Raw genomic sequence first — 27,957 nt, forward strand, 5'->3', positions numbered from 1 at the left:
AGAGAAATGTAAGACAGAAGAATCCAGACTCAAAGCTAAGGAAGATTTGGGATCAAATGAGCAAGCATTTGCTACCATGGCTAAGAGAAAGGGAAAAAATTTCAAATTTGGTCCATGAAGAACAAACAACAAAGACATGTCCAAAATCCAATGTTTTGGATGCCAAGAATATGGAAACTACAAAAGGAATTGTCCTAAACTTAAGAAGTTCAACAACAACAAGAGAAAAAGGGAAGAATCTCAGTCAAGAAATAAAATAAGAAGACAAGAAGCAAAAGAAGGAAGATCCTCCGAATCTCTACTATGACTAAGTCTACTTCTTTACTTAAAGTATTCTTTCAAAGTTTTGAGTTGTATAGGAGCATGTAGGAATAGAATAAAACCACATGCCTAGAAACATCTTCTAGAATCTAGAAGCATGATGTACATAGAGTTCAAAATACTCATGTAAATGAAGCATTTATAAATAGAACTAAATGCTTGGTTAGAAATATCTTCTAGAATATAGGAGCATGGTATATATAGGTCAATATATTCATGTAGAAGGAGCATACCTAGAATGGGACCTCATCCACAATGAAATAAAATTGATCATGATTAAGAATCTTAGGAGACCTCCATCATCAAAAGGAAAGAAACATTTGCAGGGTAAGGGTCTTCAAGATCCTATGATGGAATCTTCAAAAGAAGATTCATAAACAAAAGCAGATGTCTCATTAGGAATCCCATTCATGGGATTCAAGAAAAGGGTGATATGAAGTCAAGCTAAGATAAATCTAGAAGGGCCACATCAAGGACAACCAAATGAAGCTAAGATGATCAACAGAGAATTAAGATGAGGTATGTATGCATCAAAGTTTAGTCATGTTATTATATGTATATTATTAAGTCATGGGAATAGTTCTATAACATGATCAAGTAGGGAAGAATATATTTCACCATTGACATGCTCAAAGGCATGTAATACAATACAATGAAGGTCAACAAAAGGAAATACTCACACAAGGAGTATAAAATTGCTGACTAAGAAGCATGTGAAGAAGAAATGTTGACTAGTCCTAGAAGCAAGAATTGAAGAAGTGCTCCCACAAGGAGTAGAAGGTGGTTGACCAATCTCTCCATGAAGAAGAAAATGAAGAAAGATATCAAGCATGTGAAGAAAACCATCTGAAAAGATAAATTGAAGACATCTCCTAAAAGAAGGCATGACAAATCTGACAAATGAATAAAAAGATCAAAGGACCCTTGACGCCTATGAAGGCCTTGTAGATATGAAAGGTGCAAATAACCAATTCTACTCTAACGAAGATGACATGATGAAGAAGCCATCCAGCGAAAACAAAGAAATTTTGAAGCAATATCAGGATGAAGTTGTGAAGGGCTACTAGATCAAAAAATTGGAACAAGCATGCTCAATGAAGCATCCATGAGAAGAGTATCCCGAAGCATGGATAAGATGACAAAGGAGTAGCCAGATAACAAGAGATCCTGATATATGACAAGAAGGCCACTTTCCACAAAGGAAGCAATGACATGAAAAACCATGAAGGAAAGTGATCGATGGATGGTGCCCTACCAAAAGGAAGTTCAAACCAAGACTTCATGACATCGAAAGAAAGAAGAAGATCAAGCATCTGAAGGACCCATGAAGAAGAAGTTGTTGATGAATGGACAAGTCCCTAGCTAAGAGGGAGTTATAACAAGTTCCCAATTACAAAGGAACTTGGACAAGTACCTTGTCAAAAGATACTTGGGCATGTCTTCCTCAATTGGGAGGAAGTAATAGACACAACATTCTTGTCTTCACTTGGGAACAAAGAATGGGAGGATTGGGTAATCATCTGGCATATGATACTCTTTGAGGATGTGTAGGGAATCCAAAATAAGAGTAGGTAAGAGGACCGATATTCTTTCAGGGTTGGGAACCCAAGACAAGAATATTCCTAGAAAGGTCATACTTAGTGAACACTTGGGTAGGTATGTACCTTGAGAGACAACAGCTAAGGTGTTTATAAGTCATTGGTCTCACCAACGTTGTCCACTGATCTATTGAGAGATAGAATTGTCAATCAAGGCCTTGCTATGGAAACAATGTTGATTATTATGATGTTATAACAGATGGATTTCCAATCTGGTTTCTCTTATGGAATTCTTCAAGATTGATAATAGCCAAGCATCTTATAATGTTGTATGGATACCTCCCTAGTTAAGAGGGAGTGTTGAAGGAAATGTAACTAGGTTCATTCTTCATAAATGTAATTTTGAAATTTGTATTTGTCCAGGAAATTAAATATTATTTTTATGATATATATCAATGAGTTTCTTACTTATTGAAGTAGGTTTAGCACATGTTAAAGTGCTATAGGTAAGTCAAAAGGTCAAAAGAATTATGTTAAAACCCTTAAGGGTATGTTACATTGTGTATAAGAGTCAAAGAAGTCACCTCCAAGCAAATGCAAGTCTCCTCCTAGAAAACACACCATCAAAAGAAGAAATGGCACCATTAAAAGCACCCATCAAAGCAAAGGAAGTCAAGTCAGCCTAAAGGAGGGACAATCCTCTATATATAGAGGTTGTCCACTCCTCCAAATTGAACACAATCATCTCTGAAATTAGCGAAGGAAGAAGCCGATATAAAGTGAAGAGAAATAAGTCTAAAAGGGTCTCCAAAGTGTAGTGAAGCAAAGGAGGAAGAAAAGAAAAGGTATAGGATTGTTTCTAGGGCTAGAAACAGTCACCCGTGCAAAGAAAAAGAGGTCAGATATGTAGGTATGATAGCAGGGACAAACAGTCTATGAACTAGTGTTGTTTTGGTTTGAAACTAGGCCTACAAGGCCTTCCAAGTCAAGCAAAGAAGACTATCTCTCTAGCAAAGGAAAAGGACCCTAATTATCTAAGGTACCTCTCAAATGTGTGAGAATTAGGGCTGCAGTGTTGTCACACTAAGCTAACCACTATACATCAAGAAGCGACTCAGACAATCAAGAGAAGGAAGGAGTATCCTTAGGTGAAGGATATCATTAAGTACAAAATATAAGTATCTCTTCTAGAAGGTCTACTAACAGTAGAAAGGAGAACGAAGTTTCGGGGAATAAAGTGCCGGAAGGAGTCAGACAAAGTGTCGGGGAAACATAGTACAGAGAAAAGGAAAAGGACTTGACTTGTGCTTGGAGTATCTTCTAGTCAAGGGTCTAGGGTTTGGCATTGATCAAGAAAGAAGCTTCAATAAGAGAAAACTTACCGAAGGGTTTTCCTCTCAAGAGAAGAGAGGTTTTGGCCCTAGAAAAGAGCCAATATCTTGTGCTCTTGTTTTTATGTTTTGATAGCAGTTTGAAAGTACACACATATGCATTATTAAGAGAACAAGATTAAGCTAACCAGGAAAAATGGTAAAAATACTTCACAAATTGTTATCTAGTCTCAAAGAATCACTGTACATCTCAATGCCCTAGATTTTTCAACACTATCCCCTTGACATACCTCAATATGAACTTGATATAAATCCAATGCGCTATAGTAGGATCAACCATAAGCTGGCTCAAAGAGTTAACTACAAAACATATATTTGGTTGCATGTTTACCAGATACATTAGTGACCCAATCAAATGTTGATAAATTGAAGCATTTACTAAATAAATTAATATTATGCTAAAGAGGTTGTCTTGTGGGTCCCTTAGTACTCTACTCCAATCAGCACCCTCTTATAGAGGAAGGTGTTATGCACTACGCCCAACTTCTCTTTGTGGTAAACAAATTTTGTCCCTGGAAAGCCTTGGTCATAATGTTTGTTGTTTGCTACTTCGTTGGTATGTACTAGAGTGTAAATATACCTCTCTGAACAATATCCCTAATGTGATGATAATGTATGTTGATGTGCTTTGAGTGATTTTGAAACACTAGATTCTTATAAAGCTTGACGCAACTCTAATTGTCACAGTGGATCACAATGGGCTCCAAGTCTTATCCAAACAAGCCCACAAGAAGCTTCCTCAACCAAATAGCTTCACACCTTACCAAACTAGCAACCATGTACTCAACCTTAGCTAATATCAATGCAACTGATATATGTTTCCATCTAAACCAAGAAACATTGTTGATCCAACATTGAATGTGCATCCCATTGTGTTATCTTTTTCTGTGGAGCTCCCTGCCCAATTTTCATCAATGAAGCCCCCAAGCCTCACCCCATCAACATGTTCCCTTGATATACCTCAGTGTGTGCTCGGCAACAACCTAATGCACTCTATTAGGCGTGACCATAAATTGGCTTTGTTAGGGTCCTATAAATTTTTATAGGATTGCTTGATTATAGTTGATCATTATTATGTTTGAGATGTCATAAATATTATTTCACCCTTTAAATTGTTTCCAAGTGGAAGCCAAGTATGAAGATCATGGAAGTGTTTTTTATAGGAATGGTTGGATCAGATTATTTTGTAGCTGTTTCCAAAGTGTTGAGAGCTTTCTGATGATATATCTGGTGCTTCAAACCGACATCCAAATCGAATGCAAGAGAAAGTTGAAGCCTACACCAGAAAGTAAAGAAAAAGGCATAAGTGAGAAATAATTTATTTTGAAGTATTAAAATAAATTCAAAAAATAAATGAATAATCAAGACTCTAAAAAACATGAAAAATTAGTTTATTCATTATAGGTCACCAAAATCCAAATTTCAAAGCCTATGGCCCATTAATTTCCCCAATGTTAAAGGCCTCGAGATATGTGCATATTAAAATCAATATCAATGGCTATAAATGTCTTTCGGCCCAAACATTTAACCAAAGGGGATCTGAAAAGTGGTTTTCACTTTTACCCCCCTTTACAGCTAGCTGTGATCCGAAAAGTGGTTTTCACTTTTACCCTCCTTTACAGTTGTCATCCTCGCGTGATTTCGAACCCTCTCGGAAATCCATTAACTGTATTGTTTAGATTATGGAATTTCATATGAATATGAGACTAAGTAGGTGAAATGAAATGACAGGGAAAGGAGTAAAACATTTTTATAGCAAGTAAAAATAAATTCATGGGTGCAAGAAAATAAATTCATGATAGAAAATAAAAGGGAAATTTTGCAATAATATGAAAGTAATGTACAGGTGAGAAAAATGAGCTTCATAAGGGAAGTTTTGCGATCATATGAAAGTAATGTAAAGGTGAGAAAAATGAGCTTCATGTAAATGAGTTTTATGAATAGGAGGATAAGTAAATAATACTTATAGGTATATGGTGAAATTAATTGATTTGCAGTTCCAGGTGAAGCAACACATGGTTTTAGAAATCCATCCAAACGTAAAAGGAGAAACAAGACATGGTTTTTGAAAACAACACATGGGTTTCAAAATCTATGGGAAGAGAAATAGTACATGGATTTGAGAAAAATGAACTTCATGTAAATGAGTTTTAGGAATAGGAGGATAAGTAAAATAATACTTACAGGTATATGGTGAAATTGAGTTACAATTCCAAGTGAAGCAACACATGGTTTTGGAAATCCATCCAAAGATTTACACGAGTAAGATGAAATTTAGAGGGGAAGGTAAAAGAAGAAACAAGATATAGTTTTTGAAAACAACACATGGGTTTCAAAATCCATGGGAAGAGCAACTGTGCATGGATTTGAAAACATGATAGATTTATAAATCATTCTAATAAATACTTTGAATTTTGAATTATGAATTTCATTTAAATATTTGGAAATATTAAATTAAATATATTATATAAATCCAAATATTTTGTGACAAAACAAAGTATTCAAAATATGATGAACAAGGCAATGCAAAATCAATCATCAAATCTCCACAAGGACATCAACAGCGTGCTGCTATTTTTCAGGTCCATTCATCAACAGCCTGCTGCTATTTTTCAGGTCCATTCATCAACAACCTACAGCTACTTTTCAAGTCCAGTCATCAACAGCCTTTTTCAAGTCCAGTCATCAAAAGCCTACTGCTATTTTTCAAGTCCGATCATCAACAGCCATCCTTGAAATAGTGCCAGCGGCTTCAACAGTTTTAGATTTCCTAGATTTTGGTTTTATTTATGTAATAAGTTTGAAGATATTTTTTGTAATGAATTCTAGATATTTTCCACTCAAAGTTTTTGCAATAATTTTTATAAATACTTCATAATTTGAAGTAATAGAGGTCAGGACTTGTATTGAAAAATACTACCTGTTACCACCCCAAGAAACTCTCCTAGGTTGTATCTCAAAGATGCTCGAGAACATTACAAACTCAACAAAAATGTTGGAAATAGTTGGATGAATGGAAGGAATGATGCATATTCAATCCAGATAACCACTTCTACTATGCTTAACCCCAGACATGGGTGAACACCCCCAGAGTACAAGGCTTTAGACCACCAACTACTCACAGTTTGAGGATTAGGTGAACATGAAGAATATTGACCACACCAGCAGATGCACAAGACCCTGTGATGGTCGGCTGCAACTAGTAAAGAGGTCTGTAAATCTATTCCATAATGCACAGATAGGATGATAGCTCTTTGGCACTAAGTAAACAGAAACCTGCATAGCACATTCAATGATACATACTAGATTCTAACATAGAGGTGGGATGACAGCCCCTCTAATGCTAAAAATCAAGAGCACATGAAAAATACATAACAGGCACAGCCTAGAACAGAGTAGAAGAAGTGGAAAGTGAGAAATTAACAGCAAAAGAAGCTTGTATTAGCTGAAATTGAAGACCAGACACTGCAGGTATCACAGTAGTCACAATCTCCAGAAGTTGAACCTTACATCAAAACTACAACCATCAACCCTCATTACATCTATGTTCTAGGTATAAATAGAGGTTGATTACAAAAATTCTCTGCTATCCTATGCGTGGAGGAGTCATAACTGACCACCAACCACATTAACTATCTAATACGGTCTGTAATACAATATGTTGCTTCAATAAGTGAATTTGACATTCTTTGGTGTTCGGTTGTTGTTGTTAGCCTCCTGTTGCAATAGGTTTCATATTTCATGATTGACAGCGGAAGTGCCAAAAATGTTCATCTTTTTCCATGTTGTAAAGGTTCCATTTTTGAAACATTTCTCAGTCAAGGGGAAGCCAAACAGCTTGAGCCTGGTTCCCCTAGGTTTAAATTTTTGCTATAGAATATAGAGAATGTATCTATCCAAACAGCTTAAGCTTGGCAGAGTAGCAACTAGGTAGAGAATGAAGGAGCCCAACAGCTTAATCTGGGCCCTTGGAAGAAATAAGGTAGTTTTAGAAAGGAAAGGCAGATTAAAAGAAAAAACAATCAGGGTTTGCAAGTCTAAGTGCACCCTTCCTGAAGTAACAAAAAATGCTAGGTGGATTAGGCTAGGTAGGTAGCCTAGGGTTGCAGAAAAGATCATCTTTAGTTTTGGTTTGACAAAGAAAACTCATATTATCAGTGGTGGAGGTGGTAAAGCACTATTTTAATGGCAGAAATTTGGAAGCATGTCTAACTTCCCTTCATTCCCCCTAAAAACCCTCTTACTAACATTTCCCCAAAGGACCTTGGGATCTGCCCAACAAGTCCTGATTCCATTTCACCTCTGAGAAGCATTAAGGTAAGTGTTGGCTTTCTTAAATGAAAAGAAGCCACACTTCTTGTGCAAAAGTCATGTTTTCATCTTCTACACACTCTCTATGTCTATCATCAGTTCCCAGACTTATCATCATTGTCCCCTTCATTTTTTCATTTCATAAACTCACATTGACTCCTAATTTTATTATGTAGCTCCCTAACTACTCCCCCATCCCCATTCACTGCTAAAAACTATATAAAAATCCCCAAAAAATATTAAATAGCCCTCCCCAGGCATTATAGCCATATGTTTGGTCCGGGAAATAGCAGTCCATTTGGGGCTCCTATTAGCCTTTCTGTCTCCTAACCTAGGAATTAACCTAACATCTTGTTTGGTTAATAACCTTTATCTGATTTCTCGTTCATCAAAACCTTCACATCCACCACCCCCCCCCCCTCCCGCAGTCATTACCTCCAAGGGTTTAATGTTTAAAGCTTTATTAAAACATTAAATTAACCCCCCGCGGGCATATAAACCCAAAAACCCTCTTTATTAAAGTTATAACCCCCCCCCCCGGCCGCATCAATAATTAAACAAAATAGTGGGCGGGTCCCCGCCCTAACCCTCTGTTGCCTTGTCCTCCCCGCCGGCCGTTGGATCTGGCCCGCCCCAGATCTACGGTGGACGGGCCTTTTCACGCGCCAACTACCCGAGGCTTAGCGTCCGGGAGTTCGGCGGTTTTGCCGTCGTACTCCCGCCACGCGTCAAGCTCTCGGGTGTGGCGGAGCCCCTCCCCCCAAAACCACCCAGGTGCTAAGGCGGTGCGCCCAAAACCACTTACCACCCTCGCCTGCGTGACTCCAGCGCCACGTCCTCCCCTATGACGTCATCTCCTCACCACTGCCGTCGTGCCACGTTGCCACCACCTCATACTTTGTGTACCTTCACCCTGCCACCGTGTCCCTACCACCATACTGCCACATCACACATTCGTACATGATGACGTCATTTGCCGACGTCATCCCGCCATGTCATCCTTCCATACCCCGGGACCCACCGATGACGTCATCCCGAAAAAGCGCCAAAAGCGCCAAATGTCAATTTTTTGCTCAAAAGAGCGCGGACAACCCTTGTAATTCATTTTTATGGGTTCATTTGAACGCTCTGGTCCCCTGTTTTATTCATTTTCTCACTCCCAAAGCTTCAAGGTGACCAACTAAGCTGTTGCGGCTGGCAATTCAAGTTCGTAACCTAGTTTGCATCAATTCATCAACTTTCGGCGCCGTTCAAACCAGGTATTTGCCATATTTTCCCCTTTTCGCTCCTGTGCTTGCATTTTATCTGTTGCACATACTGTGAACCTGCAAAAATTCCACAATTTGTAACTCTGCTGCGCCTCAGACCCCATTAAACCTACTGGAAACCCTTTACTCCAGAAAAGTCTCAAAAAACCTGATGCCCATTTACACTTTTGCGGGCGAATTCTGTTTAAAGCTCGGCCCCCAGCAAAAAATCTCGCAGCAGCTCGGCATTTCCCCGTTTTTGCCCTCTTCCGCTGTCCAAATCCATTCACTGAAACTGTAAATTTCCCTCTGCTCCTCTGCGTTGTTCTTCACAGTCTCTAGCTCCAGAGAATTCACTGAAAAAAAAAGGGAAATTGACCCAAAACTTTGCAAAATTGATCCCTTACAGCATAAACTCTCAAGCTGTCCAGCTGCTGTTACATTTCAGTTCAGTTTACCTGCTCCTACTAATTATTACAAGCAAAATTGATAGCCAGTTTTTACATTAGTCCTCCTTCAGCTCAAGCATTCAAAAGCTGCATAATGGCCACTCCATCTGCTCTGAACGTTACTCCCGTCAACCCGCCAAGCAAAGAGCTTGAGTCCATGCCCTTGGCCGATACAGACTATCTCATTCAAGACTTCATTGCCAAAAGGAATCATCTACACACCTACTGCCAGCTGAGAAACAGTTACATAAACAAATCTGACATATATGGCATTTGGGAGTCCAATCTGCCCCATTTTTTCCTCCCTTCTGTGAATATCTTTCCTGAGATTATTCACCTCTGCGCTGAAAATTATGAACCTAGTCAAAGGGTTGTCAAGTCTTCATCTGGAAGCATACTTTTCTACACTACTCTTGACTCCATCAACCAGATGTTGAACTTCAAAAAGACTGAGACACTATTGCCCTTTTCCATAAATAATTTGCTGGAAGAAGCCTCTTGGTTCCCGGGTACCAAGATTGAAATGATTGCTGAGACATTTATGAGGGCAGATTGCCAACCAAAGGAACCACCTCCATTTCCTTATGACCATTTCAATGAGGTGGGAAAATTACTGGTAGATATGATATCCTATGTGTTGGGATTCACATCAACTGAACTTGTAGATGAGACAGTGCTGGTTATATTGTCTTCTTTCAGCCAGGGACAGCCTCCTGCCGTCAAGTATAATTATGCTAGGTTCATATCAGACAAAATCCATGACCAGCTCACAAGACTAGATAGGCAGGGAATTTTCAAATATTCCTCCTACATCTATCATTTGTTCATGTTTTATCAATCTGAGATCTTCCAATGCCCTATCAAGAAACTGGATTCAAAGGGAAAAAGGAGGTCTGTCGTCTTTTGGTCGTCCGTGTTTCATCAAGTCCAGCACTCTCCTTATTCGTACTGTGAGTTCATTGACCAGTTTGTATATCCTGTGTCCTGCCTCTTGATGAAGGTTCCTCCTCCCAGAATAACATATGAGATGCAAAAAATCTTACAGCTGTCTAAGAATTTCAAATTAGGTGATTGGTACCTATATCAAAACCATACTGTCATCAGAATTTATGGTTGTGATCTGTGTCCATACAGGCTCCCGAGATATGTGCCAATGAGACCGTTTACATTAGAATACTATAGGCAGCTTATAAATTCATATTTGACTCACTTTCACAGCACCAAAAAGAAGGCACAACTAAAATTCAAAGACCGCCTAGGCCTCTTCATCATGAATAAGAAGGATGGTTGACAAGAGGCTGACATAATACTCAAGGATCAATTTAAATTGAAAAGGAGTTTTTGGTGGGTCCCTTATGACCCACTTGGCTTCATTAATGCCAGAAGGGTCAAATATAGGTTGATACCCTATGACCACTGCAAATACCCAGACATTGAAAAATATGCTAATCAGGATGCATGGGCGCAAGGAACTTTAGTGGAAGAATTAACTCAAGAGGAAATCTTGGAACAAACTGCTAGGGATCTTAAAAAAATTCTTGACTTAGATTCTGATGACCAGGTAAATTTCAAGCTACCTTACCAAGTTGAAGAGGGCACTTCTACAGCTGCAGCTTCACAAGCTACCCAAGGAGCTTCTACATCAGCAACAAGTACAGCCAAAGGGAAGGAACCGATGGAGACAGAGCAAACGGTCACGGAGCAGCCGGTCACCTCAATGGAGCAAATTCAAGGGCAAACCCCTCCTCAACAAACAGAGGCACTACAAGTGCCACCTTTCCAAATGCTTCCCACGAGGAAAGGGGCAGGAAGCGAGACCGACAAGATTCCACACCTGCTAGTGGGTCTGTGCAGCAGCCTGAATCAAAGAGACAAAGGGTTGATTCTCCGGTTGAGGAGGAGGTCAGTGAAGAGGTCGTGGAAAGCCCGAGAAGGGAAAAAAGCCTGCATACACCAACAAGCTCTTTTCAGCGAGAGCAAGATAAACAACAAGGCATGGAGGTGTCATCCTCCACTCAAAGAGGCAAAAAACCAGCCAGCACCAAGGCCAGCTTCAAAGAAATCAAAGCTCAAAATGAGCTACTAAGGGTGCAATTGTATAAGCAATTTTTAAAGGCAACACCTGCCAAACAAGAAAGACTGATGGCAGCATTTGATATAAAGCAAGAAAAGATGATTCTGAGCCACTTCAAGCCCAAAGTTCAGCAGCCACAATCAGCCGCAGACTTTGTTAAAACGAGGTTAGAGGTCCTGTCCAAGGACATCCACCCAATGGATCAAATAGAATTACACAAGCAGACAGCCGAAATGCTTTATGCTACACTTGCTGAAAAGGCCACATTGGCCCATGAGTTAGAAGAATCATTGAAGAATACCAACACTCAGCTGGATTTTGAAAGATTGTCCTCCACAGCCAAGGATAATAGAATTAAAACACTGGAGGAGATTATTGTGGACTTAGGTCATGATCCTAAGGATCCTAAGGGTGTCAGGACCCTTATGAAAAAGAAAGACGATGATATTGCTGCACTGAAGAAAAGATTGAGGTTGCTTCCTACTGAGCACCCTCAAACAGGAGAACTGCAGAAAGAAAAAGAAGCTGAGGATCAATTGGATTTGATGATGAAGCTAAACCAAAGAGTAATCGATTTAGAAGGGGAATTAGAGAAAGCACTGCAAGGAAAGCAGGGAGAGTCGACCTCCCAGCCTCCTCAAACAATCCCAACTGTTGCTGATCCTCTATCACAAGCAGCAGTGACCCCTCCAATTATTCCAGCCACAACAATAGCTACAGAAGCTACAACATCAACAACAGCAGCACCTGAAGCAAGCATGAGCGTAGATGATTTGACAGAAGTTGTCAATAAACTTAAACTTCAGGCAACAGAAATAAAGGAAGCCAAAGAAAAGTTGGCTAAACTAGAAGAAAAATATGATAAGTCCAAAATGACGGTGGGTGAGCAATCAAGGGAAATCAAAGCCCTGAGGGACAGAATCAAAACCTTGGAGAAATAATTATTTGGCTGAAATAAAGAAGATCCTGTGGGCCAAAATAAATCAGTCAATCACTGGCCAATGGAGGTCAATTCAGGCCATGTACGAACAGGTGGAACTGATTGGCCGTGCTAAGCTTGAAAGCCAGAGAGCCAAGGCAGCATTAGGAAACATGCCTGAGTAGGCTAACAGAATGATCAACTTTCTGAATCATCAAACTAGGGAAGAGCTGGCAGCACTCCATATCATGAACAGAACAGACGCCATATTAACAGCAAAAAGTGTGCTCACATTAAGAAGCTTGGTGCAAACTCTGGAGGCAAGATGTCGGGATATACAGAGAGATGTAGACAATTTTGACGTAAATCTTGCAGCACTACAGATTAGAGGATTGCCCAGCCTATTGACCAGCACTGGAAAACTATTAACATGTGACCAATATGCTACCAGGCTAAATAATTTTGTCACAAATCAGCTTACCGCTGCATCAAGTTCTACAGCAGAGGCAGGGCCGCCTACAGGACAGACACTTTACGACAAGCTGGAAAGCTTATTTTACCTGGAGCATGAGGTCAATCATCTGTTTGATATGCCGCCCAGTTATTACAAGTACACAGAGGCTGATGAAACACTTGTCAAAATACAAAGGCATCAGTTGCCTTCTGAGAATTGGTGGCAGGCAATGCTGGCTGTATTGCCCAGGTGATTTCAGTTTTTGCCTCTTTTTGTTCATTTCAAAATCTATGTCAGATACAGGTCAGCAAGAAGCACAGGATAAGGCACAGAATGCATAGGACAGAGTAATGAAGGAATGCGCAAGACAGGTGGGAGCAGGTACAAAGCAATAACACTGAGATGGCAAACTCAAGAGCGCGGATTTCTAAGAACGCAGCCCTGCCGACTCAAAAGTCAACATCTACCGCCAGAAGTGAACAGCTGTTGCATTTGTATTTATTTTAGCATTTACTTTTTCATCAATCACTCCTTAAGAGTTGGTAGAGAAGTTATCAGCTATTAACTTCTCGTCTAGATATTTTTGTATCCAAATTTTGTATAAATACCACCCTCTACGTTCTTACAAGGGTTGGAAAATTGAGAATTTTCACTAGAGACTCGCATTGTATACCTGGGTTTTTTCTATAATCAAAGATTGCTGAAAGCTTGGAGAGAAAACTGTCTACTATAAATGAATGTTTTTGGAGATATGAAGATGGAATTCTTGTGCTGCAGTATGAAGCAATAAGTGCATCTTACCTATGTTTATTGTTTACCACTATCTAAATAGCTGAAAGAAAGAATAGCTTAGAATTTGTTTAAGTACACTCTATGCTCAATTTTTGCTGTTTCTTTATGTTTTCCTCTGAATGAATTGGTTATGAATGTGAATTCCCCCGGGCTCATATTTACCCCGATTCACCTGTGTTTGTCAATTATCTAGGGATTCTTTACTGCCCCTAGGTAGATCTCTGTTACCCCCATCTGTTAAGCTGATTGAGAGATTCTTAACTGCCTCTCATTACTTAGCATTCTTTCCATCATTTAAACCTGAAACATTGTTTCATGCGCAGCTATCTTGCTGCATTTTCCCTCTCTTGTGACCGAAGAAATGCACCAGCAGTTCTCCTCCTCGACTCCACGCCCAATGGTTTGAAACTTCCAGACTATGCCTTGCCTCTCTGTCTGAAAACATCAATTTTCCCACCAAAAACAAAACAAAAACCCTCTGAACTAAAAACCTAGCCTAAAATACTTTTCAACAAAGCTAAATCTAAAAGAGAGAGCCCTCTCTGATTGCAGGTTGGCTAGAACCTGCAGTCCAAAGTTGGTCTGTGGTTACCTCAGCCGTATCCTTTTCCGGAGCTTAAGGACAACCTGAGTGATAACAGTTGTTACAGGGAAAAGTGTCTATGCAGAACTGCTAATCCCACTAAGGTGTGGTAGCTACCTTAGAAAGAAACAAAGTAAAACTACTTTTGTTTTCCTTTATGAAAGATAGATGAGAGAAGAATAAAGGAGACCAACCTCTGTCTTGCGCTTGGTTCCTTGTTTGATTCCTCTCTCTTCTGATAGTCCTTTGCTACTTGCTTTCTTGTATACCCAGCTTCACAGAGTACTTGTAGAATCAAAGCAGCATAACACTATACATGAACATGGATCTATTATCATAAACAATCTAGGGTCAGATGTAAATTGACCATACAAATGCACAAAACATAAATTACACAAGAGTATGGAGGAAAACTTGAATAGCTTTATTGATAATCAAGAAAGAGCCAAGAGAGTTACATCTAGTTGTTCTGACCCAGCATCATCCTCTCAGCAAGTGAGCCCTCCTTCACCTCATGCAAAGCTTAGATCACCCAGCACTATGACGTTGCCTCAAGAAACCAACAGCAATTCCTTACAAGATGCAAAATTCCAGCCCTTTTGGATCTCTGAGATGAGGGATCCATATATAGATGTCTGTAAGGAAGATGAGTCAGCTTGTGATTTGATTAGTGTCTTCCCTCTGATAGTTCTTTCTTCCACTTGGATATTGATGATCTCTTACTCATCCTTGGTCGAATTCAGAGAGGCAAGTGTCATAGGAGAAGTTTCTGGAAGATTCCATGCTTCTCCACCTCGCAGATTGACATTGCCATTTGTCTCTTCTCGCCCATTGCACCCCATAGAAGGGATTTTTGAAATGCAACACACCCACTGAGTGTACTTAGGTGAGATGCAACGCACTTTGCCTATGGAGCAGGTGAAATGATCATGTTTTTACCAGTTCTGAGTAGTTTTTCATGGAGAACTTCTGGGATAAGTTGTAATCAGTTGACCTTGTTCCTTTAGGGGTTGGAACAACACTTTTAGGGACTTAGGAGCCCTTGGTTTATGGACATTTTATGCTTGGGGTTTCAGTGCCCAAACATGTCTATAACAGTTGCCCCCTAAAGCATGAGGTCGTTAATCTTTTTGATGTCGGGTGAAATGCTTTATCATGAGGATCCGAAGTTCTTTCAAGCTTGGAGGAGACCTGTAATAAGAAACAATACAATACATTATCTTCATAATATTTTCATGATCTAGTTGAGGCGGGCATTCCCATGCTCTCTTTATAAATTCATTTTCATGTACATAGGACAGACAATCGTCTGAGTGTAGACTGATGATTCTGGTAGAGCCATCATCCCTTTGATTGGATGATTATCTGTGCTGCAATGATGTACATTTGATGTCTTTATTTTCTTGAATATATATCGCAGCCCAGATGGATGAAACTAGATCCGGGGTCTTCAATCTCGTTCGATCTTCACTCAAAGTACAAGTCGATCCATGTGAGAGATGTTCTGGAGTCGAACATGGAAAGACATCACTTGATTACCAGTCAATGATGTAAGCTGTTAACAAGCGCGAGAGGAATCACCGATAATGATAATGACCCTCAAGGTACTGCAGTACAATTCACGTGGTGTGAATAAAGGACTTGGCGTCGAACACCACGCAAAATCTTTCGGTTGAAGGCCATTGATGTAAACCTGCCGCTGGAAGTGAGAAACTTGCCATTGAGGCATGCAAGCTTCAAAGTACTGAAAGGGGTGTTCCTAGATCGACTTCTTGGATAATGAGCTGATGTCAACAAGAAGCGATCCGTCATAGGAGGGCCTCAATGAATCCCACATCAATCACACGGAACGGAGCAAATGATTTTAACGGAGGTGAAAACGATCTGGTGATATAAGGTTCAGGGTGGCGGTCATAAAAGAATGGAGCGTAAATGTATTACAGCGGGTGAGACACAGGTGAATTCTCTGAGTGACTTCTCTTGAACATATCGGCGACACTGACATGATGGATTGGTATCATTAACCCCAAATGTGGATGGTGTGATGGGACCATGGTGATGTGACCGGTGAATGAAACAACCCAACCCAACTTGGATGCGGAGTGAAAGTGTCATGTTCAAGAGCGACTTGCTACCAACAAAGTTTCTTCAAGTTTTCTTCCCAATTTTTCCCCAGTCATTGCTGACCAGTACCTCTTTATTTTTGTCAAGCTTGAGGAGGATAACATATGCTTGTTCTATAATTTACCCTTCTGGCAAACCCATCGCTATGTTTTAACGAGCCTAGCGATAGTGAAACTCGTTCTTGTCTGCTATGGACAAGTTTGTCGCTATTAGGTTTTAACGAGTTTAACGACAAAGATAACTCGGTCCTTTTCAATTTTAGAGAGTTTGAAAAAGGACGTAAAGAAAACTCCAAAAATCCTTTTTCGTCATCTAATCCCTTAAGTCTGAAAAAGTATAAAACAATACAGAAGGGATGAATTTTCGATACTTTTAACGAGCCGAACAAAACAAGTGCTCGATCTTTTTGTGTAATAATCCCTCAGGTCCAAAAAAGATTAAAATCTAAAGGAGGGATAGCACTTCCGGTCCCTTTAACAAGCTGGAGAGGCCAATGGCTCGGCAATATTTTCATATTTTACGAGTCAGTTGAAAAGAGCTTAAAGGAGACTCGTCTTTGAGGAACAAGTGATAAAATTGAGCAGCAGCTGATTCCAGGTAAGGTTTGGAATTTTCCAATCACGGCAGTGTTACAAGGATGGATAATAGGATCACTCTTCGCAGTTGTTCCTCAAAAGGGGTGAACAATCAAATGGAGGTGAATGATCGGCCAATACAGAGTGGAGGTGATGATGGGAACACGACCAAGGCTTTAAAGGCTGAAGTACTACATTCACGATGATTATTTACCGGGAATTGGTTCATTTTTTATTGAGCTTAAACGCGGGGGAAACATTTGCTCATTGCTTATGTTTATTTTTTAACGAGCATGAAGTCCGCGTTAAAACTGCTCGAAGTAACGGTCTTTTCTTGACTTTACCATAAATAGCTTTGTTCCTTCAAAGATTGTACTGCATGCTCAATTGCTTCATCAAACTAGTTAGAAATGAACGATATACGTTTGAAAAATGAGTTAGGACACTAATATTTTACTCGAATTGCGTAAAAGTAATTTAAAAGTGCTTTTACCTCTCATTTTACCATTTCATTTGAACTTTGTCTTGTTGGAGCTTTGGAGATGCTTTTCCCCCTTGATTTTCATCAGCTGATTTCGAGAGATTCTGTGGACGATTTTCAGCGCCGTCTGGACCAGGTAGGAGCTAAACCTGAGCTCTTTCATTTCATCCTTTCCATTTTGCTATGAGCTTGATTTCTGGTTTTTCTGAGCCTCTGGGGTTCTAAAAACTCGCCCTGGCTCCATCGCACCCTTTATGTATCGAAAGGTGCGTTGGATGTTAGCCTGTTTACTGGCCAATTGACATGCAACGCACCCAGAACACTACTATAGGTGTGATGAGCGCAAGGAAGGAAATTTATGCACAGTTTTCAATGGAAATTTTTGCTTGTTTCTCACCAGATTAGGATCTAACTCTTCTCTTTTTTGTTTTCAGAGATTCATTGGAGCAAGATGACCATTACATGGCGAGAACGTGAGCATGAAGAAGATGACATGCTTGCTTTACATGATCCGGTTACAGTAAACGCACTGCGGAACTGTGGCATGTTGAAGTTTTTCCGCATCTCTAGCATGAGACAACAAATCAACTTGTTGCAGTATTTGCTCGATGCTTGGGATCCTACCAGCCAGGTGTTCCAGATTAGGGGCAAATCCATCCCCTTGACTGTAGTGGACATCTATTTTTTGACCGGCTTATCGAGGCGGGGTGCCCCCATCTCTTTATCAGGTTCGGCCCGTGGAGGTGAATCTGTGAGAGATTATGTTCGCAAGTATTGCAGAGAGGGATCTCAGCCGAGTAAAGACGGCAAGATCATCATCCAAGATGTCACTGACAGGTCTTTGAGGACCATTCTGTTCACTTTTGGTAGGATGGTTGGTGGTGCGGCTCTTCATGTGGCCAACCGATGTTATATGCAGTACGCCTTGGAATGCCTCGAACCGCAGGTGTTCAACTGGTGTGACGCAGTACTCCTTGTGATGAAAGAACAGTTGACCAAGGTGAAGAGCGGGAGACTGAAGAACTTTGGATATGGTTCTATCTTGACCGCCTTCGCCTTGGAAAAGATACCACTGATGCAGCCGTAGTATATTGCACTCGGTTTACCTCCACCGACTGAACCACGTATGCAGAGATGGGTCGACCATATGTCTAGGCATGCCGGCCAGTCTCAGATTTCCTTTTCTGATACTTTCTTCGGGTGGTTTGATCGTCAGGAGATGGTTTATTCCAAGTATTCATATGTTGGTATGGACTTCCGGGGTGACCCAGATTTGGTACTGTCGGCTGGCGAACAGTGGGGTGCCATTGGTAAATTCTTTGACCATATTCCTGTTTATCGTTTTTCTTTTATAATTTCCTTGTGCTTTACTCTGTCAAGACTAATCAAAACTCATGTGTTCATGCAGATGTCGGTCTCGTCCGGCCAGTAGTACGCCTGAGAGTGCCAGCTGTTGTTCCTGCAGGAGAGGCTGTGGGAAGGGCTATCCTTCGCGACCTTTATGTGGCCGAGACTCTTTCAGCATTACAGGATCAGGTCGAGGGCCTCACTCTCGGTATTCCAGATGTGAGGACTGACGAGCTACCTTTAAGGTTGTAGTGACATACTACTAGCATGCCAAGTCGATGGACTAGGCTTTTACGCATGATTGCACAGGCGGTGACTTGTTATCACCAGCATCATTAGACTAGGGTGCCCCCTAGCATTTTGAGTTTTGGGTCATTTGACCAATTTTGTCTTGGTTACAGAACATTATTTGTAAACCATAGACAGTTATATATATATTTTTGATTTTCGGAGTTTTATTTTGGTTAAGTTACATGATCCTGATGCAAATATTGATGAGATGCTTCTTTTTATAAATGTTGCAAATGTCTATCTATCACATAATTTGCCAATGAGTTAGTTAATGTGTTTAAGGTTCTGGAAATATGCTGATATTGAATAAAAGCAAATTGCCTTTCCAAAATCTTGACCCTTAGGAACATGCGATAGATAGCTGGATTTCGGACGGAGTAGATACCAGTGAGTTGTAGTATGATGAGCTGTGAGTCTAGCCTGACGACCAGTCGGTGTATGCCATGTGTGATGGCATCAGAGAGAAGTTCTATCAACGCGCTATATTCAACGATGTTATTCGTTGATCGACCAATACATACCCCTCTGAAACTTACTAACTCGCCGCTTGGGTCAAACATGGCCCAGGCCGCAGAAGATAGGTTCCGTGAACTACGACTTGCTCCGTCGACATATCCAACAAAAGATTCCAATAGGTTCAACATCTGCGACAAATGTGAAAAGAAGATTTACTTGACGAAAACAAATACTTTAGCGAAAACAAAAATGTAACAAAAGCATATAGGTTACCATACTGAATCAGGCATAGTAACCCTTAAGGTACAACCCATTACGAGGTTGTGCCAGTGGAATCCCGTCATAATCCATTAACTCGTAGGCTCCTTTTGCTAACACTCGCTTAACAATATAGGGGCCCATCCATAAAGACTTGAATTTACCTGCTCCAAATTTATCGGATTCTTGGTCATAAAGCAAGACCAAGTCACCTTCTGAGAAGACACGGGGTTTGACATTCTTTTCAAACTGCGCCTTGACTCGTTTCTTATGGGCTTCGTTAGCCAAAGTGGCATCACGACGGGTTTCATCCAATTGGATTAGTTCCAATAAACAAGCCTCCTCTTCTGAAGTTCCGGGGAGAAGGTCGATTGCGAGTTTGAGGGATGAGATTTCACATTGGACTGGTAAGATTGCTTCTAGGCCATACACCAGTTGGAAAGGTGTGAACCCAGTTGCATTCCTTACCGATGTTTGGTAAGCCCACAAGGCTGAGGACAGGATCAGGTGCCAACTCCTTTTGTGAACTTCAATCATCCTTTGCAGCATGCACTTCAGGACCTTGTTGATTGCTTCAACTTGTCCGTTGGCTTGCGGGTAATATGGAGTAGAGTTGTCATGCGACAATCCTAATTTGGCAGCTAATTCGACCATCATGTGATTGCGAAAATGCGATCCATGATCTGTGACTATAGCCTGTGGGACGCCGAATCTGGCGACTACATGATTGAAAAAGAAAAGGGCAGTTGTTTCACCAATGTTATCTAATGTAGGCATCGCCTCGGCCCATTTGGTAAAATAGTCAACTGCGACTATGATATACCCATGCCCCCCGGTCGAGGTGGGGTTACATGTCATGAAATCAATGCCCCATTTGGCGAATGGCCCAACAGCAACTATTGGTTGCAGAGGTGTGGGTGGTCTTCTAGTTTTGCTATCGAAAATTTGACAGGCATGGCAACTTCTGACTGCAGTTATGCAATCTTTGAACATTGTTGACCAAAAGTATCATGCTCGTAAAAAAAATTGCGCCGTAGCGTAACTGGATTGATGCCCCCCACATGCGCCTGAATGGCAATCATTCAGGACTTTTTCGGCCTCCTCATAGGTAAGGCACCTCCGTAGAACTGTATCGACACCGCGACGGTAAAGTGTATCACCTACGATCATGTAGTCTTTTGATTGGTATCGAATATGTTTTTGTTCAGAGCGGGAGGTATTAGGCCTATATTTTTGGGTTTGGAGATAAATGATTATATCCCCATACCACGGATTGCTTGAAGATATCAGAAACAAAGTTTCATCCATGATCATTTCTTCGGATGTTTCATCGTTGGACGACGATGGGAGATCGCATAATAATTCTGCGAAAACTAGGGCTTTCTTTGACTTGGATTTTACAAATTCCAGATCAAACTCTTGTAGAACTGCTATCCATTTTGAATATTTGCCCCCCAGCAACTGTCGCGACAATATATAAGTCATGGGGTTGCAATCTGACAAAATGGTAGTTTTTCGAAAGAGGACATAGTGTCAAAATCTCTGTATCGCTTGAACAGCTGCGAGCGCTAGCTTTTCAACATAAGAATATTTGCTTTCTGTATCATTTAATTTCTTACTCAAATAATATATAGGATGTTCAATTCCGTTGTCTTCTTGAACTAAAACCATTGCAATGGTTGTATCCGCTGCAGCCAGATACAGGTTAAAGTCTTTTTGATAATCGGGAGCGTACATTAATGATGCTTTCATTAGGGATTCTTTTAAAGCATCAAAGGAAGCTTGTGCATCCTGATCCCAGACGAAGGGCACTTCCTTTTTCAATAGATGAGTATAACCTTTAGCAAGTTCAGCGTAATTTGGAATGAACCTCCTCAGAAAGTTTGCTTTCCCTTGGAGTTTCTGAATCTGAAGCAAATACGAATGTGGAGGCAAATTTATGATTTCCTGAACCTTACATGGGTCGAGACGAATCCCATCATTCGAGACTACAAAGCCAAGTAAGCGACCAGAACTGACACAGAACACACATTTGTGTGGATTGAGTTGTATCTTGTAGTGTCGGCAACGTAGAAATATCGCTCTTAAATGCTGCGGATGATCAGTCCGCTTTCACGAATGAGCCGGAAGATCGTCAAGATATGGTTGAACAATGTTTTTGATGTCATGGAAGGCATAATTCATTGCCCTCTGAAATGTTTCCCCTGCGTTCTTTAAACCAAAGGGTAATTTTCGATATGTGAATGTGCCCCATGGACAAATAAATGCAGTCTTTGACTGGTCCTGTGGGCGGATATTTATTTGATTATACCCGGAGAATCCATCCATAAACGAAAAGATTTCACATCCAGCGCATTCATCAATTACCTGGTCAATGAAGGGTGTAGGGTAGTTGTCTTTGGGACAAGCTTGATTTACATCCCTATAATCGACGCACACTCTAATCGTTCCTTGTTTTTTCATAACAGGAACAATGTTCGATACCAAATCGGTTAGAGGAACCGGGTAAATGAAACCAGCATGGAGAAGTTTTTCAACTTCTGCCTTGATGGCAGCGGCTTTCTTGGGGTGCACCTGCCGTAGCCATTGTCTTACTGGTTTGACATCTGGATACATCTTGATTTCTTGTTCAACGATACTCGAGTCAATGCCTGGCATTTCATTATATGACCAAGCAAAGACGTCTCTGAATTCGCGAAAAAGAGCGTTATATATTTCCAAATCTGAATAAGAACAACATTTTCCAACATAAATATTCTCTACAACATCTGTTTTGGTCGAGATATTTATGGCGATAGTCTCTTCAATGTTGGACAAGTTTCGCTCGGAATCCACCGTGTTTACAGTATTTGATAGGAAATCAAAAACTGAAGGATGATGAAGGTCATCAGGAGTATCTTCTTTACAATTCGGAAGAAGGGAACGATGGTGGTAATCTTCCCATGGTGCCCCTTCAATTACCATTGATTGAACAATTCCTTCGTCGGTGTAACGCACTCGCAACCAAGGATCTGAAGGGGAGCCATATTCCTTAGACCTATCTATCCAAACGCTTGATGAGCATTGATTTGAGTTTGCCTCCCATGCTAGGAACATTGATTGCTACAATATTTCCATTGGTCTTGGAGGCAATACCCGTGTATGATCCATGTTTATATCATTTCCTGAGATCTTTTCAATCGAAGATATCATATTGGAGGTTTCTACCGATGCTACTTCCGCCAGGTTTATTGGAGGTGGAAGGGCAAAAGTTCCCATTAATATAGGGTCTTTTAGTAGACCTACTCCGATATTTTGAAGCGAATGGGGGCTTCCATGGATCATTGGAATGCTTCTCGTAACTTGAGAACCATTGGGGAGGAAAGCTTGTTGATCGACGATTGTAATCCCTCCTTGAAAGGGGAATGCAATCTTCCTAAAATAGGTCAACACAATAGCTGCCATAGCATATATCCATGGTCTTCCCAGTAGGATGTTGTAATCGAGGTTTCCGTCGATTACTTCACCATCTATTTCTACTGTTTTTCCTCCTAGTTCAACTTGTAAGTTACTTAGAATACCATATGGTGTATATGTCCGTCCGTCAAATGCTTTTAACGTCGTCGAATATCGCGACAAGGTTGGAGATCCTAAAGTTTTCCAGCAACTCATCGACATAATACATGTAGATGCTCCCTCATCAATAATTGTTCGATGAACAGTTTTGTTGAGGGTTTTCACTTGAATGAGGAAAGCTAGTTGAGCTGGTAACTGAGGATCGTATCATTTATGATTAAAGGACACAATATTGGAATCCTTTGGGTCTATCCCACCGATGGCTGATAATAAAGCTTGCTTCTGGGATGGGCAATTTTGCAGTACCTCAAGTGTCGACATAGCGGATGGCGATTGGGCCAGATCTTCCACTATATTATAATGTTGTGCTGCTCTAGCACGAGGATTAAATGTCGACTTGTGTACTACTCCCTTTGGCGGTTTTATTGTCAGTTAAGGAATGATGGGTGGCGCAACTTCTGTCGAAGTTGTTGTCAAACTACTAGGTTGATCTTTATCCTTGTTGTTCGACAGCTGTGGATTCCCGTAATCTTTGTTCCTTGTCGATATCAAAGCATCATTTTGCTATTTGGAAACCGACAACATCAGCACTTGAGACGGGGAAACATTTCCACTATCAACCAGATTTGTTCTTGGATTCGGAAACGGATCAATTAATACTGCCGAGGTTTTTGAATTCTTGAAGAATTTTTTAAGCTCAGCTCTGTGTGGACAATCTGTTGTCTAATGATCCTCATCGCATATAAAGCATGGACGATTTGGTTTCCTATTTCCATAAGGGTTTGTAGAAGATTTTTTAGGTGATGATTCCTCCTGTTTCTTCTTCTTCCCTTTGGTTTTCTTCTTGCCTCCTAGTTGCTTGGTTTCTTTGCCTTTATCTGTCGAGACGGCATTTACTTCCGAGGCAAGAAGTTCTTCTTTTGCATTTTGACTGGAAATCTTACGGGCCTTTTTAGATGTAACCCTTTTCGATTTCATGTCTATTGCGCCAATCACACCATCGCCGACATGAGAGTCATTGTTTGATTTAAGAGGAGGAGGGACCGAGAATTCCGGTCTAGGAGCGTCAGGTATTTTATCATGGAGTGTGCCAGACTGTGTGTAAATCAAGTCTAAATATTGTGCACGAGCGATAACTTGCTCTTCGGTGACGACTCCCCGTTTTGCCACATCTTCCGTAATGGAAGGCAATAATGACTTAATAAACCATCCAGCTAAAAGCTTATCAGGAACATATGTTTTTACCATTCTACGATGACGTCGCCACTCATGTATATGATCGGATATGTTAGTGGCCGTTGTTTGCTTGAAATTGGTAAGAAGTTCCGTTCCCGTTTCGTACCTTATTGGTAACTGAAAATGGGTTAAAAAGGTTGTGGCTAGGGTACTGAAGTTGTCAAACGAAGCTCTGGGAAATTCGATATACCATTTTGCTGCTAGACCAGTTAACGTCCTTTGAAAAAGGTGAAGTCTAATCGAATCATCGTTTAGGGTGTTTGATGAACACCACAGATGAAAGTTCATCACATGATTCGACGAGTCTTCACCCGGATTTCCATTAAATTTAGGAATATCTTATGGAAGTTTATGCAGAATCATTGGCCACCAAGGGGCGTAAGCGATTGGATCGTTTGTTAACCGATTTAAATCAGGTAACTCTAAAGTTGCCACGAAGGGTAACTGTTGATTCAGGTTAGGTGAAGCATACCCAAGATAAGATGGAATTTCCTGAGCAGTTGGTCTTTGCATACCAGCATAATGCATTTGATGCTGGTAACTTTGGTAAGGTTGGTGGGCATAACCATTGTATAATGGTTGATTTTGACCGTTTTGAATATACGGCTGTCCACTATTTGCAAAGATTTGTTGCTCAAATCCTTGGTATACTTGTTGGAATTGCGGTTGTTGGTATTGCACCAGCCATGGTTGTGAAGCCATGTGATGTTGCCTGATACTAACTGTTTGACCAAGATGAGGGGTAATTGTACCCGTTTGGACCTGTGTCATTCCAGCAGTCGGCGATTGTGGTTGAGTCGCAGGGTCAAGAAGTTGTTGCATTACAACCTGAGAAACCTGAGGTTGGCATACAACAGGCAGCGCTTGTACTTGCGATACCGTCACAATAGTTGGCGTAGTTGGTATATTTGACATAGGTACACATTGTTGCATCGAATATACAACTCTTGGTTGTTGAGGTAGTATTGGTACCTGTCAGGCGGAAAGAGTCGATTGTGCGGACACAATCAACCTCCCTAGGAGCCTAAGACTCTCTAGTGACAAACAAAACAAAGTAGAGCTATCCTTCTCTAAACATGCATTATTATATGAGAAATCAAGTACGTGGCTCTTACCTTTGTCCAAACGCTGTTGTAGAAGTCCAAGCTTTGTTGATCTGGATGAGCTCCTCCTTTTCTCCAAAACCTGCAATCACCAACAGTCAAACCATTAAATAGCACCTGATTATAACATAAAACAAAGCATATTCAACATGTAGACCAAGGAGTACATGAAACAACTCATAAACAACAAGTTATTGAGAAGAATGGACTAATTTGCATTAAAGGTAACAAAAGGAACAATTACAACCTGAGCCTTGGTGTTGTGCAAGTTCCTCCCAAGGGTCCTTCAAGATTTTCCTCTACTTTGACAAAGCTCACCCCACTTCCAAGTAGAACAAGTAAAGATGGCAATCTCTCCTCACAAGCTTCTAAATGGGAGTCTCTATTTCGACAGCATTTACCCTTAGAAATGTATAGCTTTCAACCTCTCCTCCTTCTGGCCCAATGCCTGTATTTATAGTGCTCAAGAGGAAGTTAATCAGGTCCACCATCAATGGGATAATCCCCTCTTTGGATGGGATAGCTCCCTTATTGATGGGATAAGTTCCTCTTTGGTAGGGGTACATGAACCATCTGGAGGCACTCAATACACGTCGAACAACCTTCTAGAATGCTCTAGAAATGACCACAAGTAACTTTTTAAAGATGAAACTTGCGCATTTTGACCTTTACAGGGGGACGCACCTGCTCCTTTACATACAGAGCATCCAAAGACGCAGCTTTTGTGAACATTGGGTGCGTACCCGCAGGTAAGGTTGAGAGAACCTGCGTACCCAGAGATAAATACATTTGTAAAGACTTTCTCTCTTTTCGGAGTTTGACATGGAGAGCAGAGGCATAAGACTTGCCTAAGAGGATAGCATGACTGTTGATAGAGAAATGGCCATGGTGACATTTTTTAGTGTAACAGTACCCAACCGCTAGATGTAATTCCAGCATAACCTGAATTTTGTTGTGAACTCCCGTATGGCTGTCCTCCCGGAGGGGACAATGAAAGGGTATACTGCCCCCCATACGGCGGTAATCCGGTACTTAAAGGAATGGTTTGCCCTTGAGGACCGGACTGCCCAAATTGACATCCCAATGGATCAATTTGTTGAGACTCAACATAAGAGTTTCCGGATACTATTCCGGATGAACAAACAGGAACGGACCATACTGTCGAAATAGCCCCTGAGTGGGCTCTTTCTAGCGATTGAGAGCTAGTTGGGACAGATGGTATACCAGTGAACATCGTTGGAGTGATAGCAGGAAGTTCTGCCATCGCTGTGTCAGACGACACAGTCCTAGATGTTGACAGTTGTTCAGACATTTCTAGTCTATCCAAAAGATTACCTAGCGATTCTACAAGAGCTTCCACTGGCGGTAGACTAATTTCTAATGAAGAAGGATACAGAGTGATCCTAACTCCAAATTTCGATGGAGTATTAGATGGAGGATCCTCCACAATCTCTTCTATAGCAATCAGACCAGGTGGAAGAGGTAGACCGTTAGGTCCGTAAAATATTTCTGGTGCCGAAGAAGGTATGGAATCTGCAGCGACAGATGTTTGGGGAACAACACTCTCCGAACCGGTTATAGATGAAACTGGTTCAGTAATACAAGTTTTTACCCTCAGACTAAGATCAGTACTACTGTCCTTCAGTGGTTGCTGAACTTCTTCTGTAAAGGCAGGGATACTAGAAATGTTTTTAGTAACCAGAGTCTCTGACGTTGTTGGAACACTTGTTCTAACTTTACCAGGAGATTTGGAACCGGTTAAACGAGTTCGCTTTGTCCGTAATAGTTTTGATTCCAGAGACAAAGACGGTTGACTCGTAAGCCTCTGCGAACGATGGGGTTTCAATTGACTTTCTTCCACGATTGCGGATTACTCGATCAACAAAAAATCAAGGGGAAGTATGTTTCCGAATTAGATGAATTTTAGACGCTTTGACACAACTTGTTTTTTCAATTTTAAAGAGTCGAGAAAAAACAAAAGATGACTCCAGTTGCCTTCGATTTTTAATGAGCCTGAAGTGACAAGTGCTCAGATAGACCTTTTCCGTTAAGGAGTCTGAAAAGGAACAAAAGGGTCTGCTCTGGAAATCTAGGCAGAGGGATTACCAAACCAATCGCAAAACTGCAGAATACTTTTTACGGTACGGCAGTCAATCTTCCCGAATGATGTGTTCAGTGCATTGCGATCGATAGGGAGGCAGACACGGCTTCCTAAGGATAAAGGATTAAGCCTATTGTGGTCTCCCAAAATATACTCGACGGTACGTGGGAGCAAAAGTCGGTACTGGCACTTATCATCTCAAAGTGGAGGAATCACCCAACCAACAGTGAGAACAACAGTTACCAGGCTTTATGACACCGGAATACGTCTCTAGCCTAGACTTCTAGATGTTGTGCGTTAGGTTCCAAAGCGTTGTTAGATTCATTAAATTTATTTTATAGTTGATCTTGC

Source organism: Pinus tabuliformis, chromosome 2_2 (assembly GCF_031772625.1).
Source record: "Pinus tabuliformis cultivar Carrire ecotype Pingquan chromosome 2_2, CPIR1, whole genome shotgun sequence".
Lineage (NCBI taxonomy): Eukaryota > Viridiplantae > Streptophyta > Pinopsida > Pinales > Pinaceae > Pinus > Pinus tabuliformis.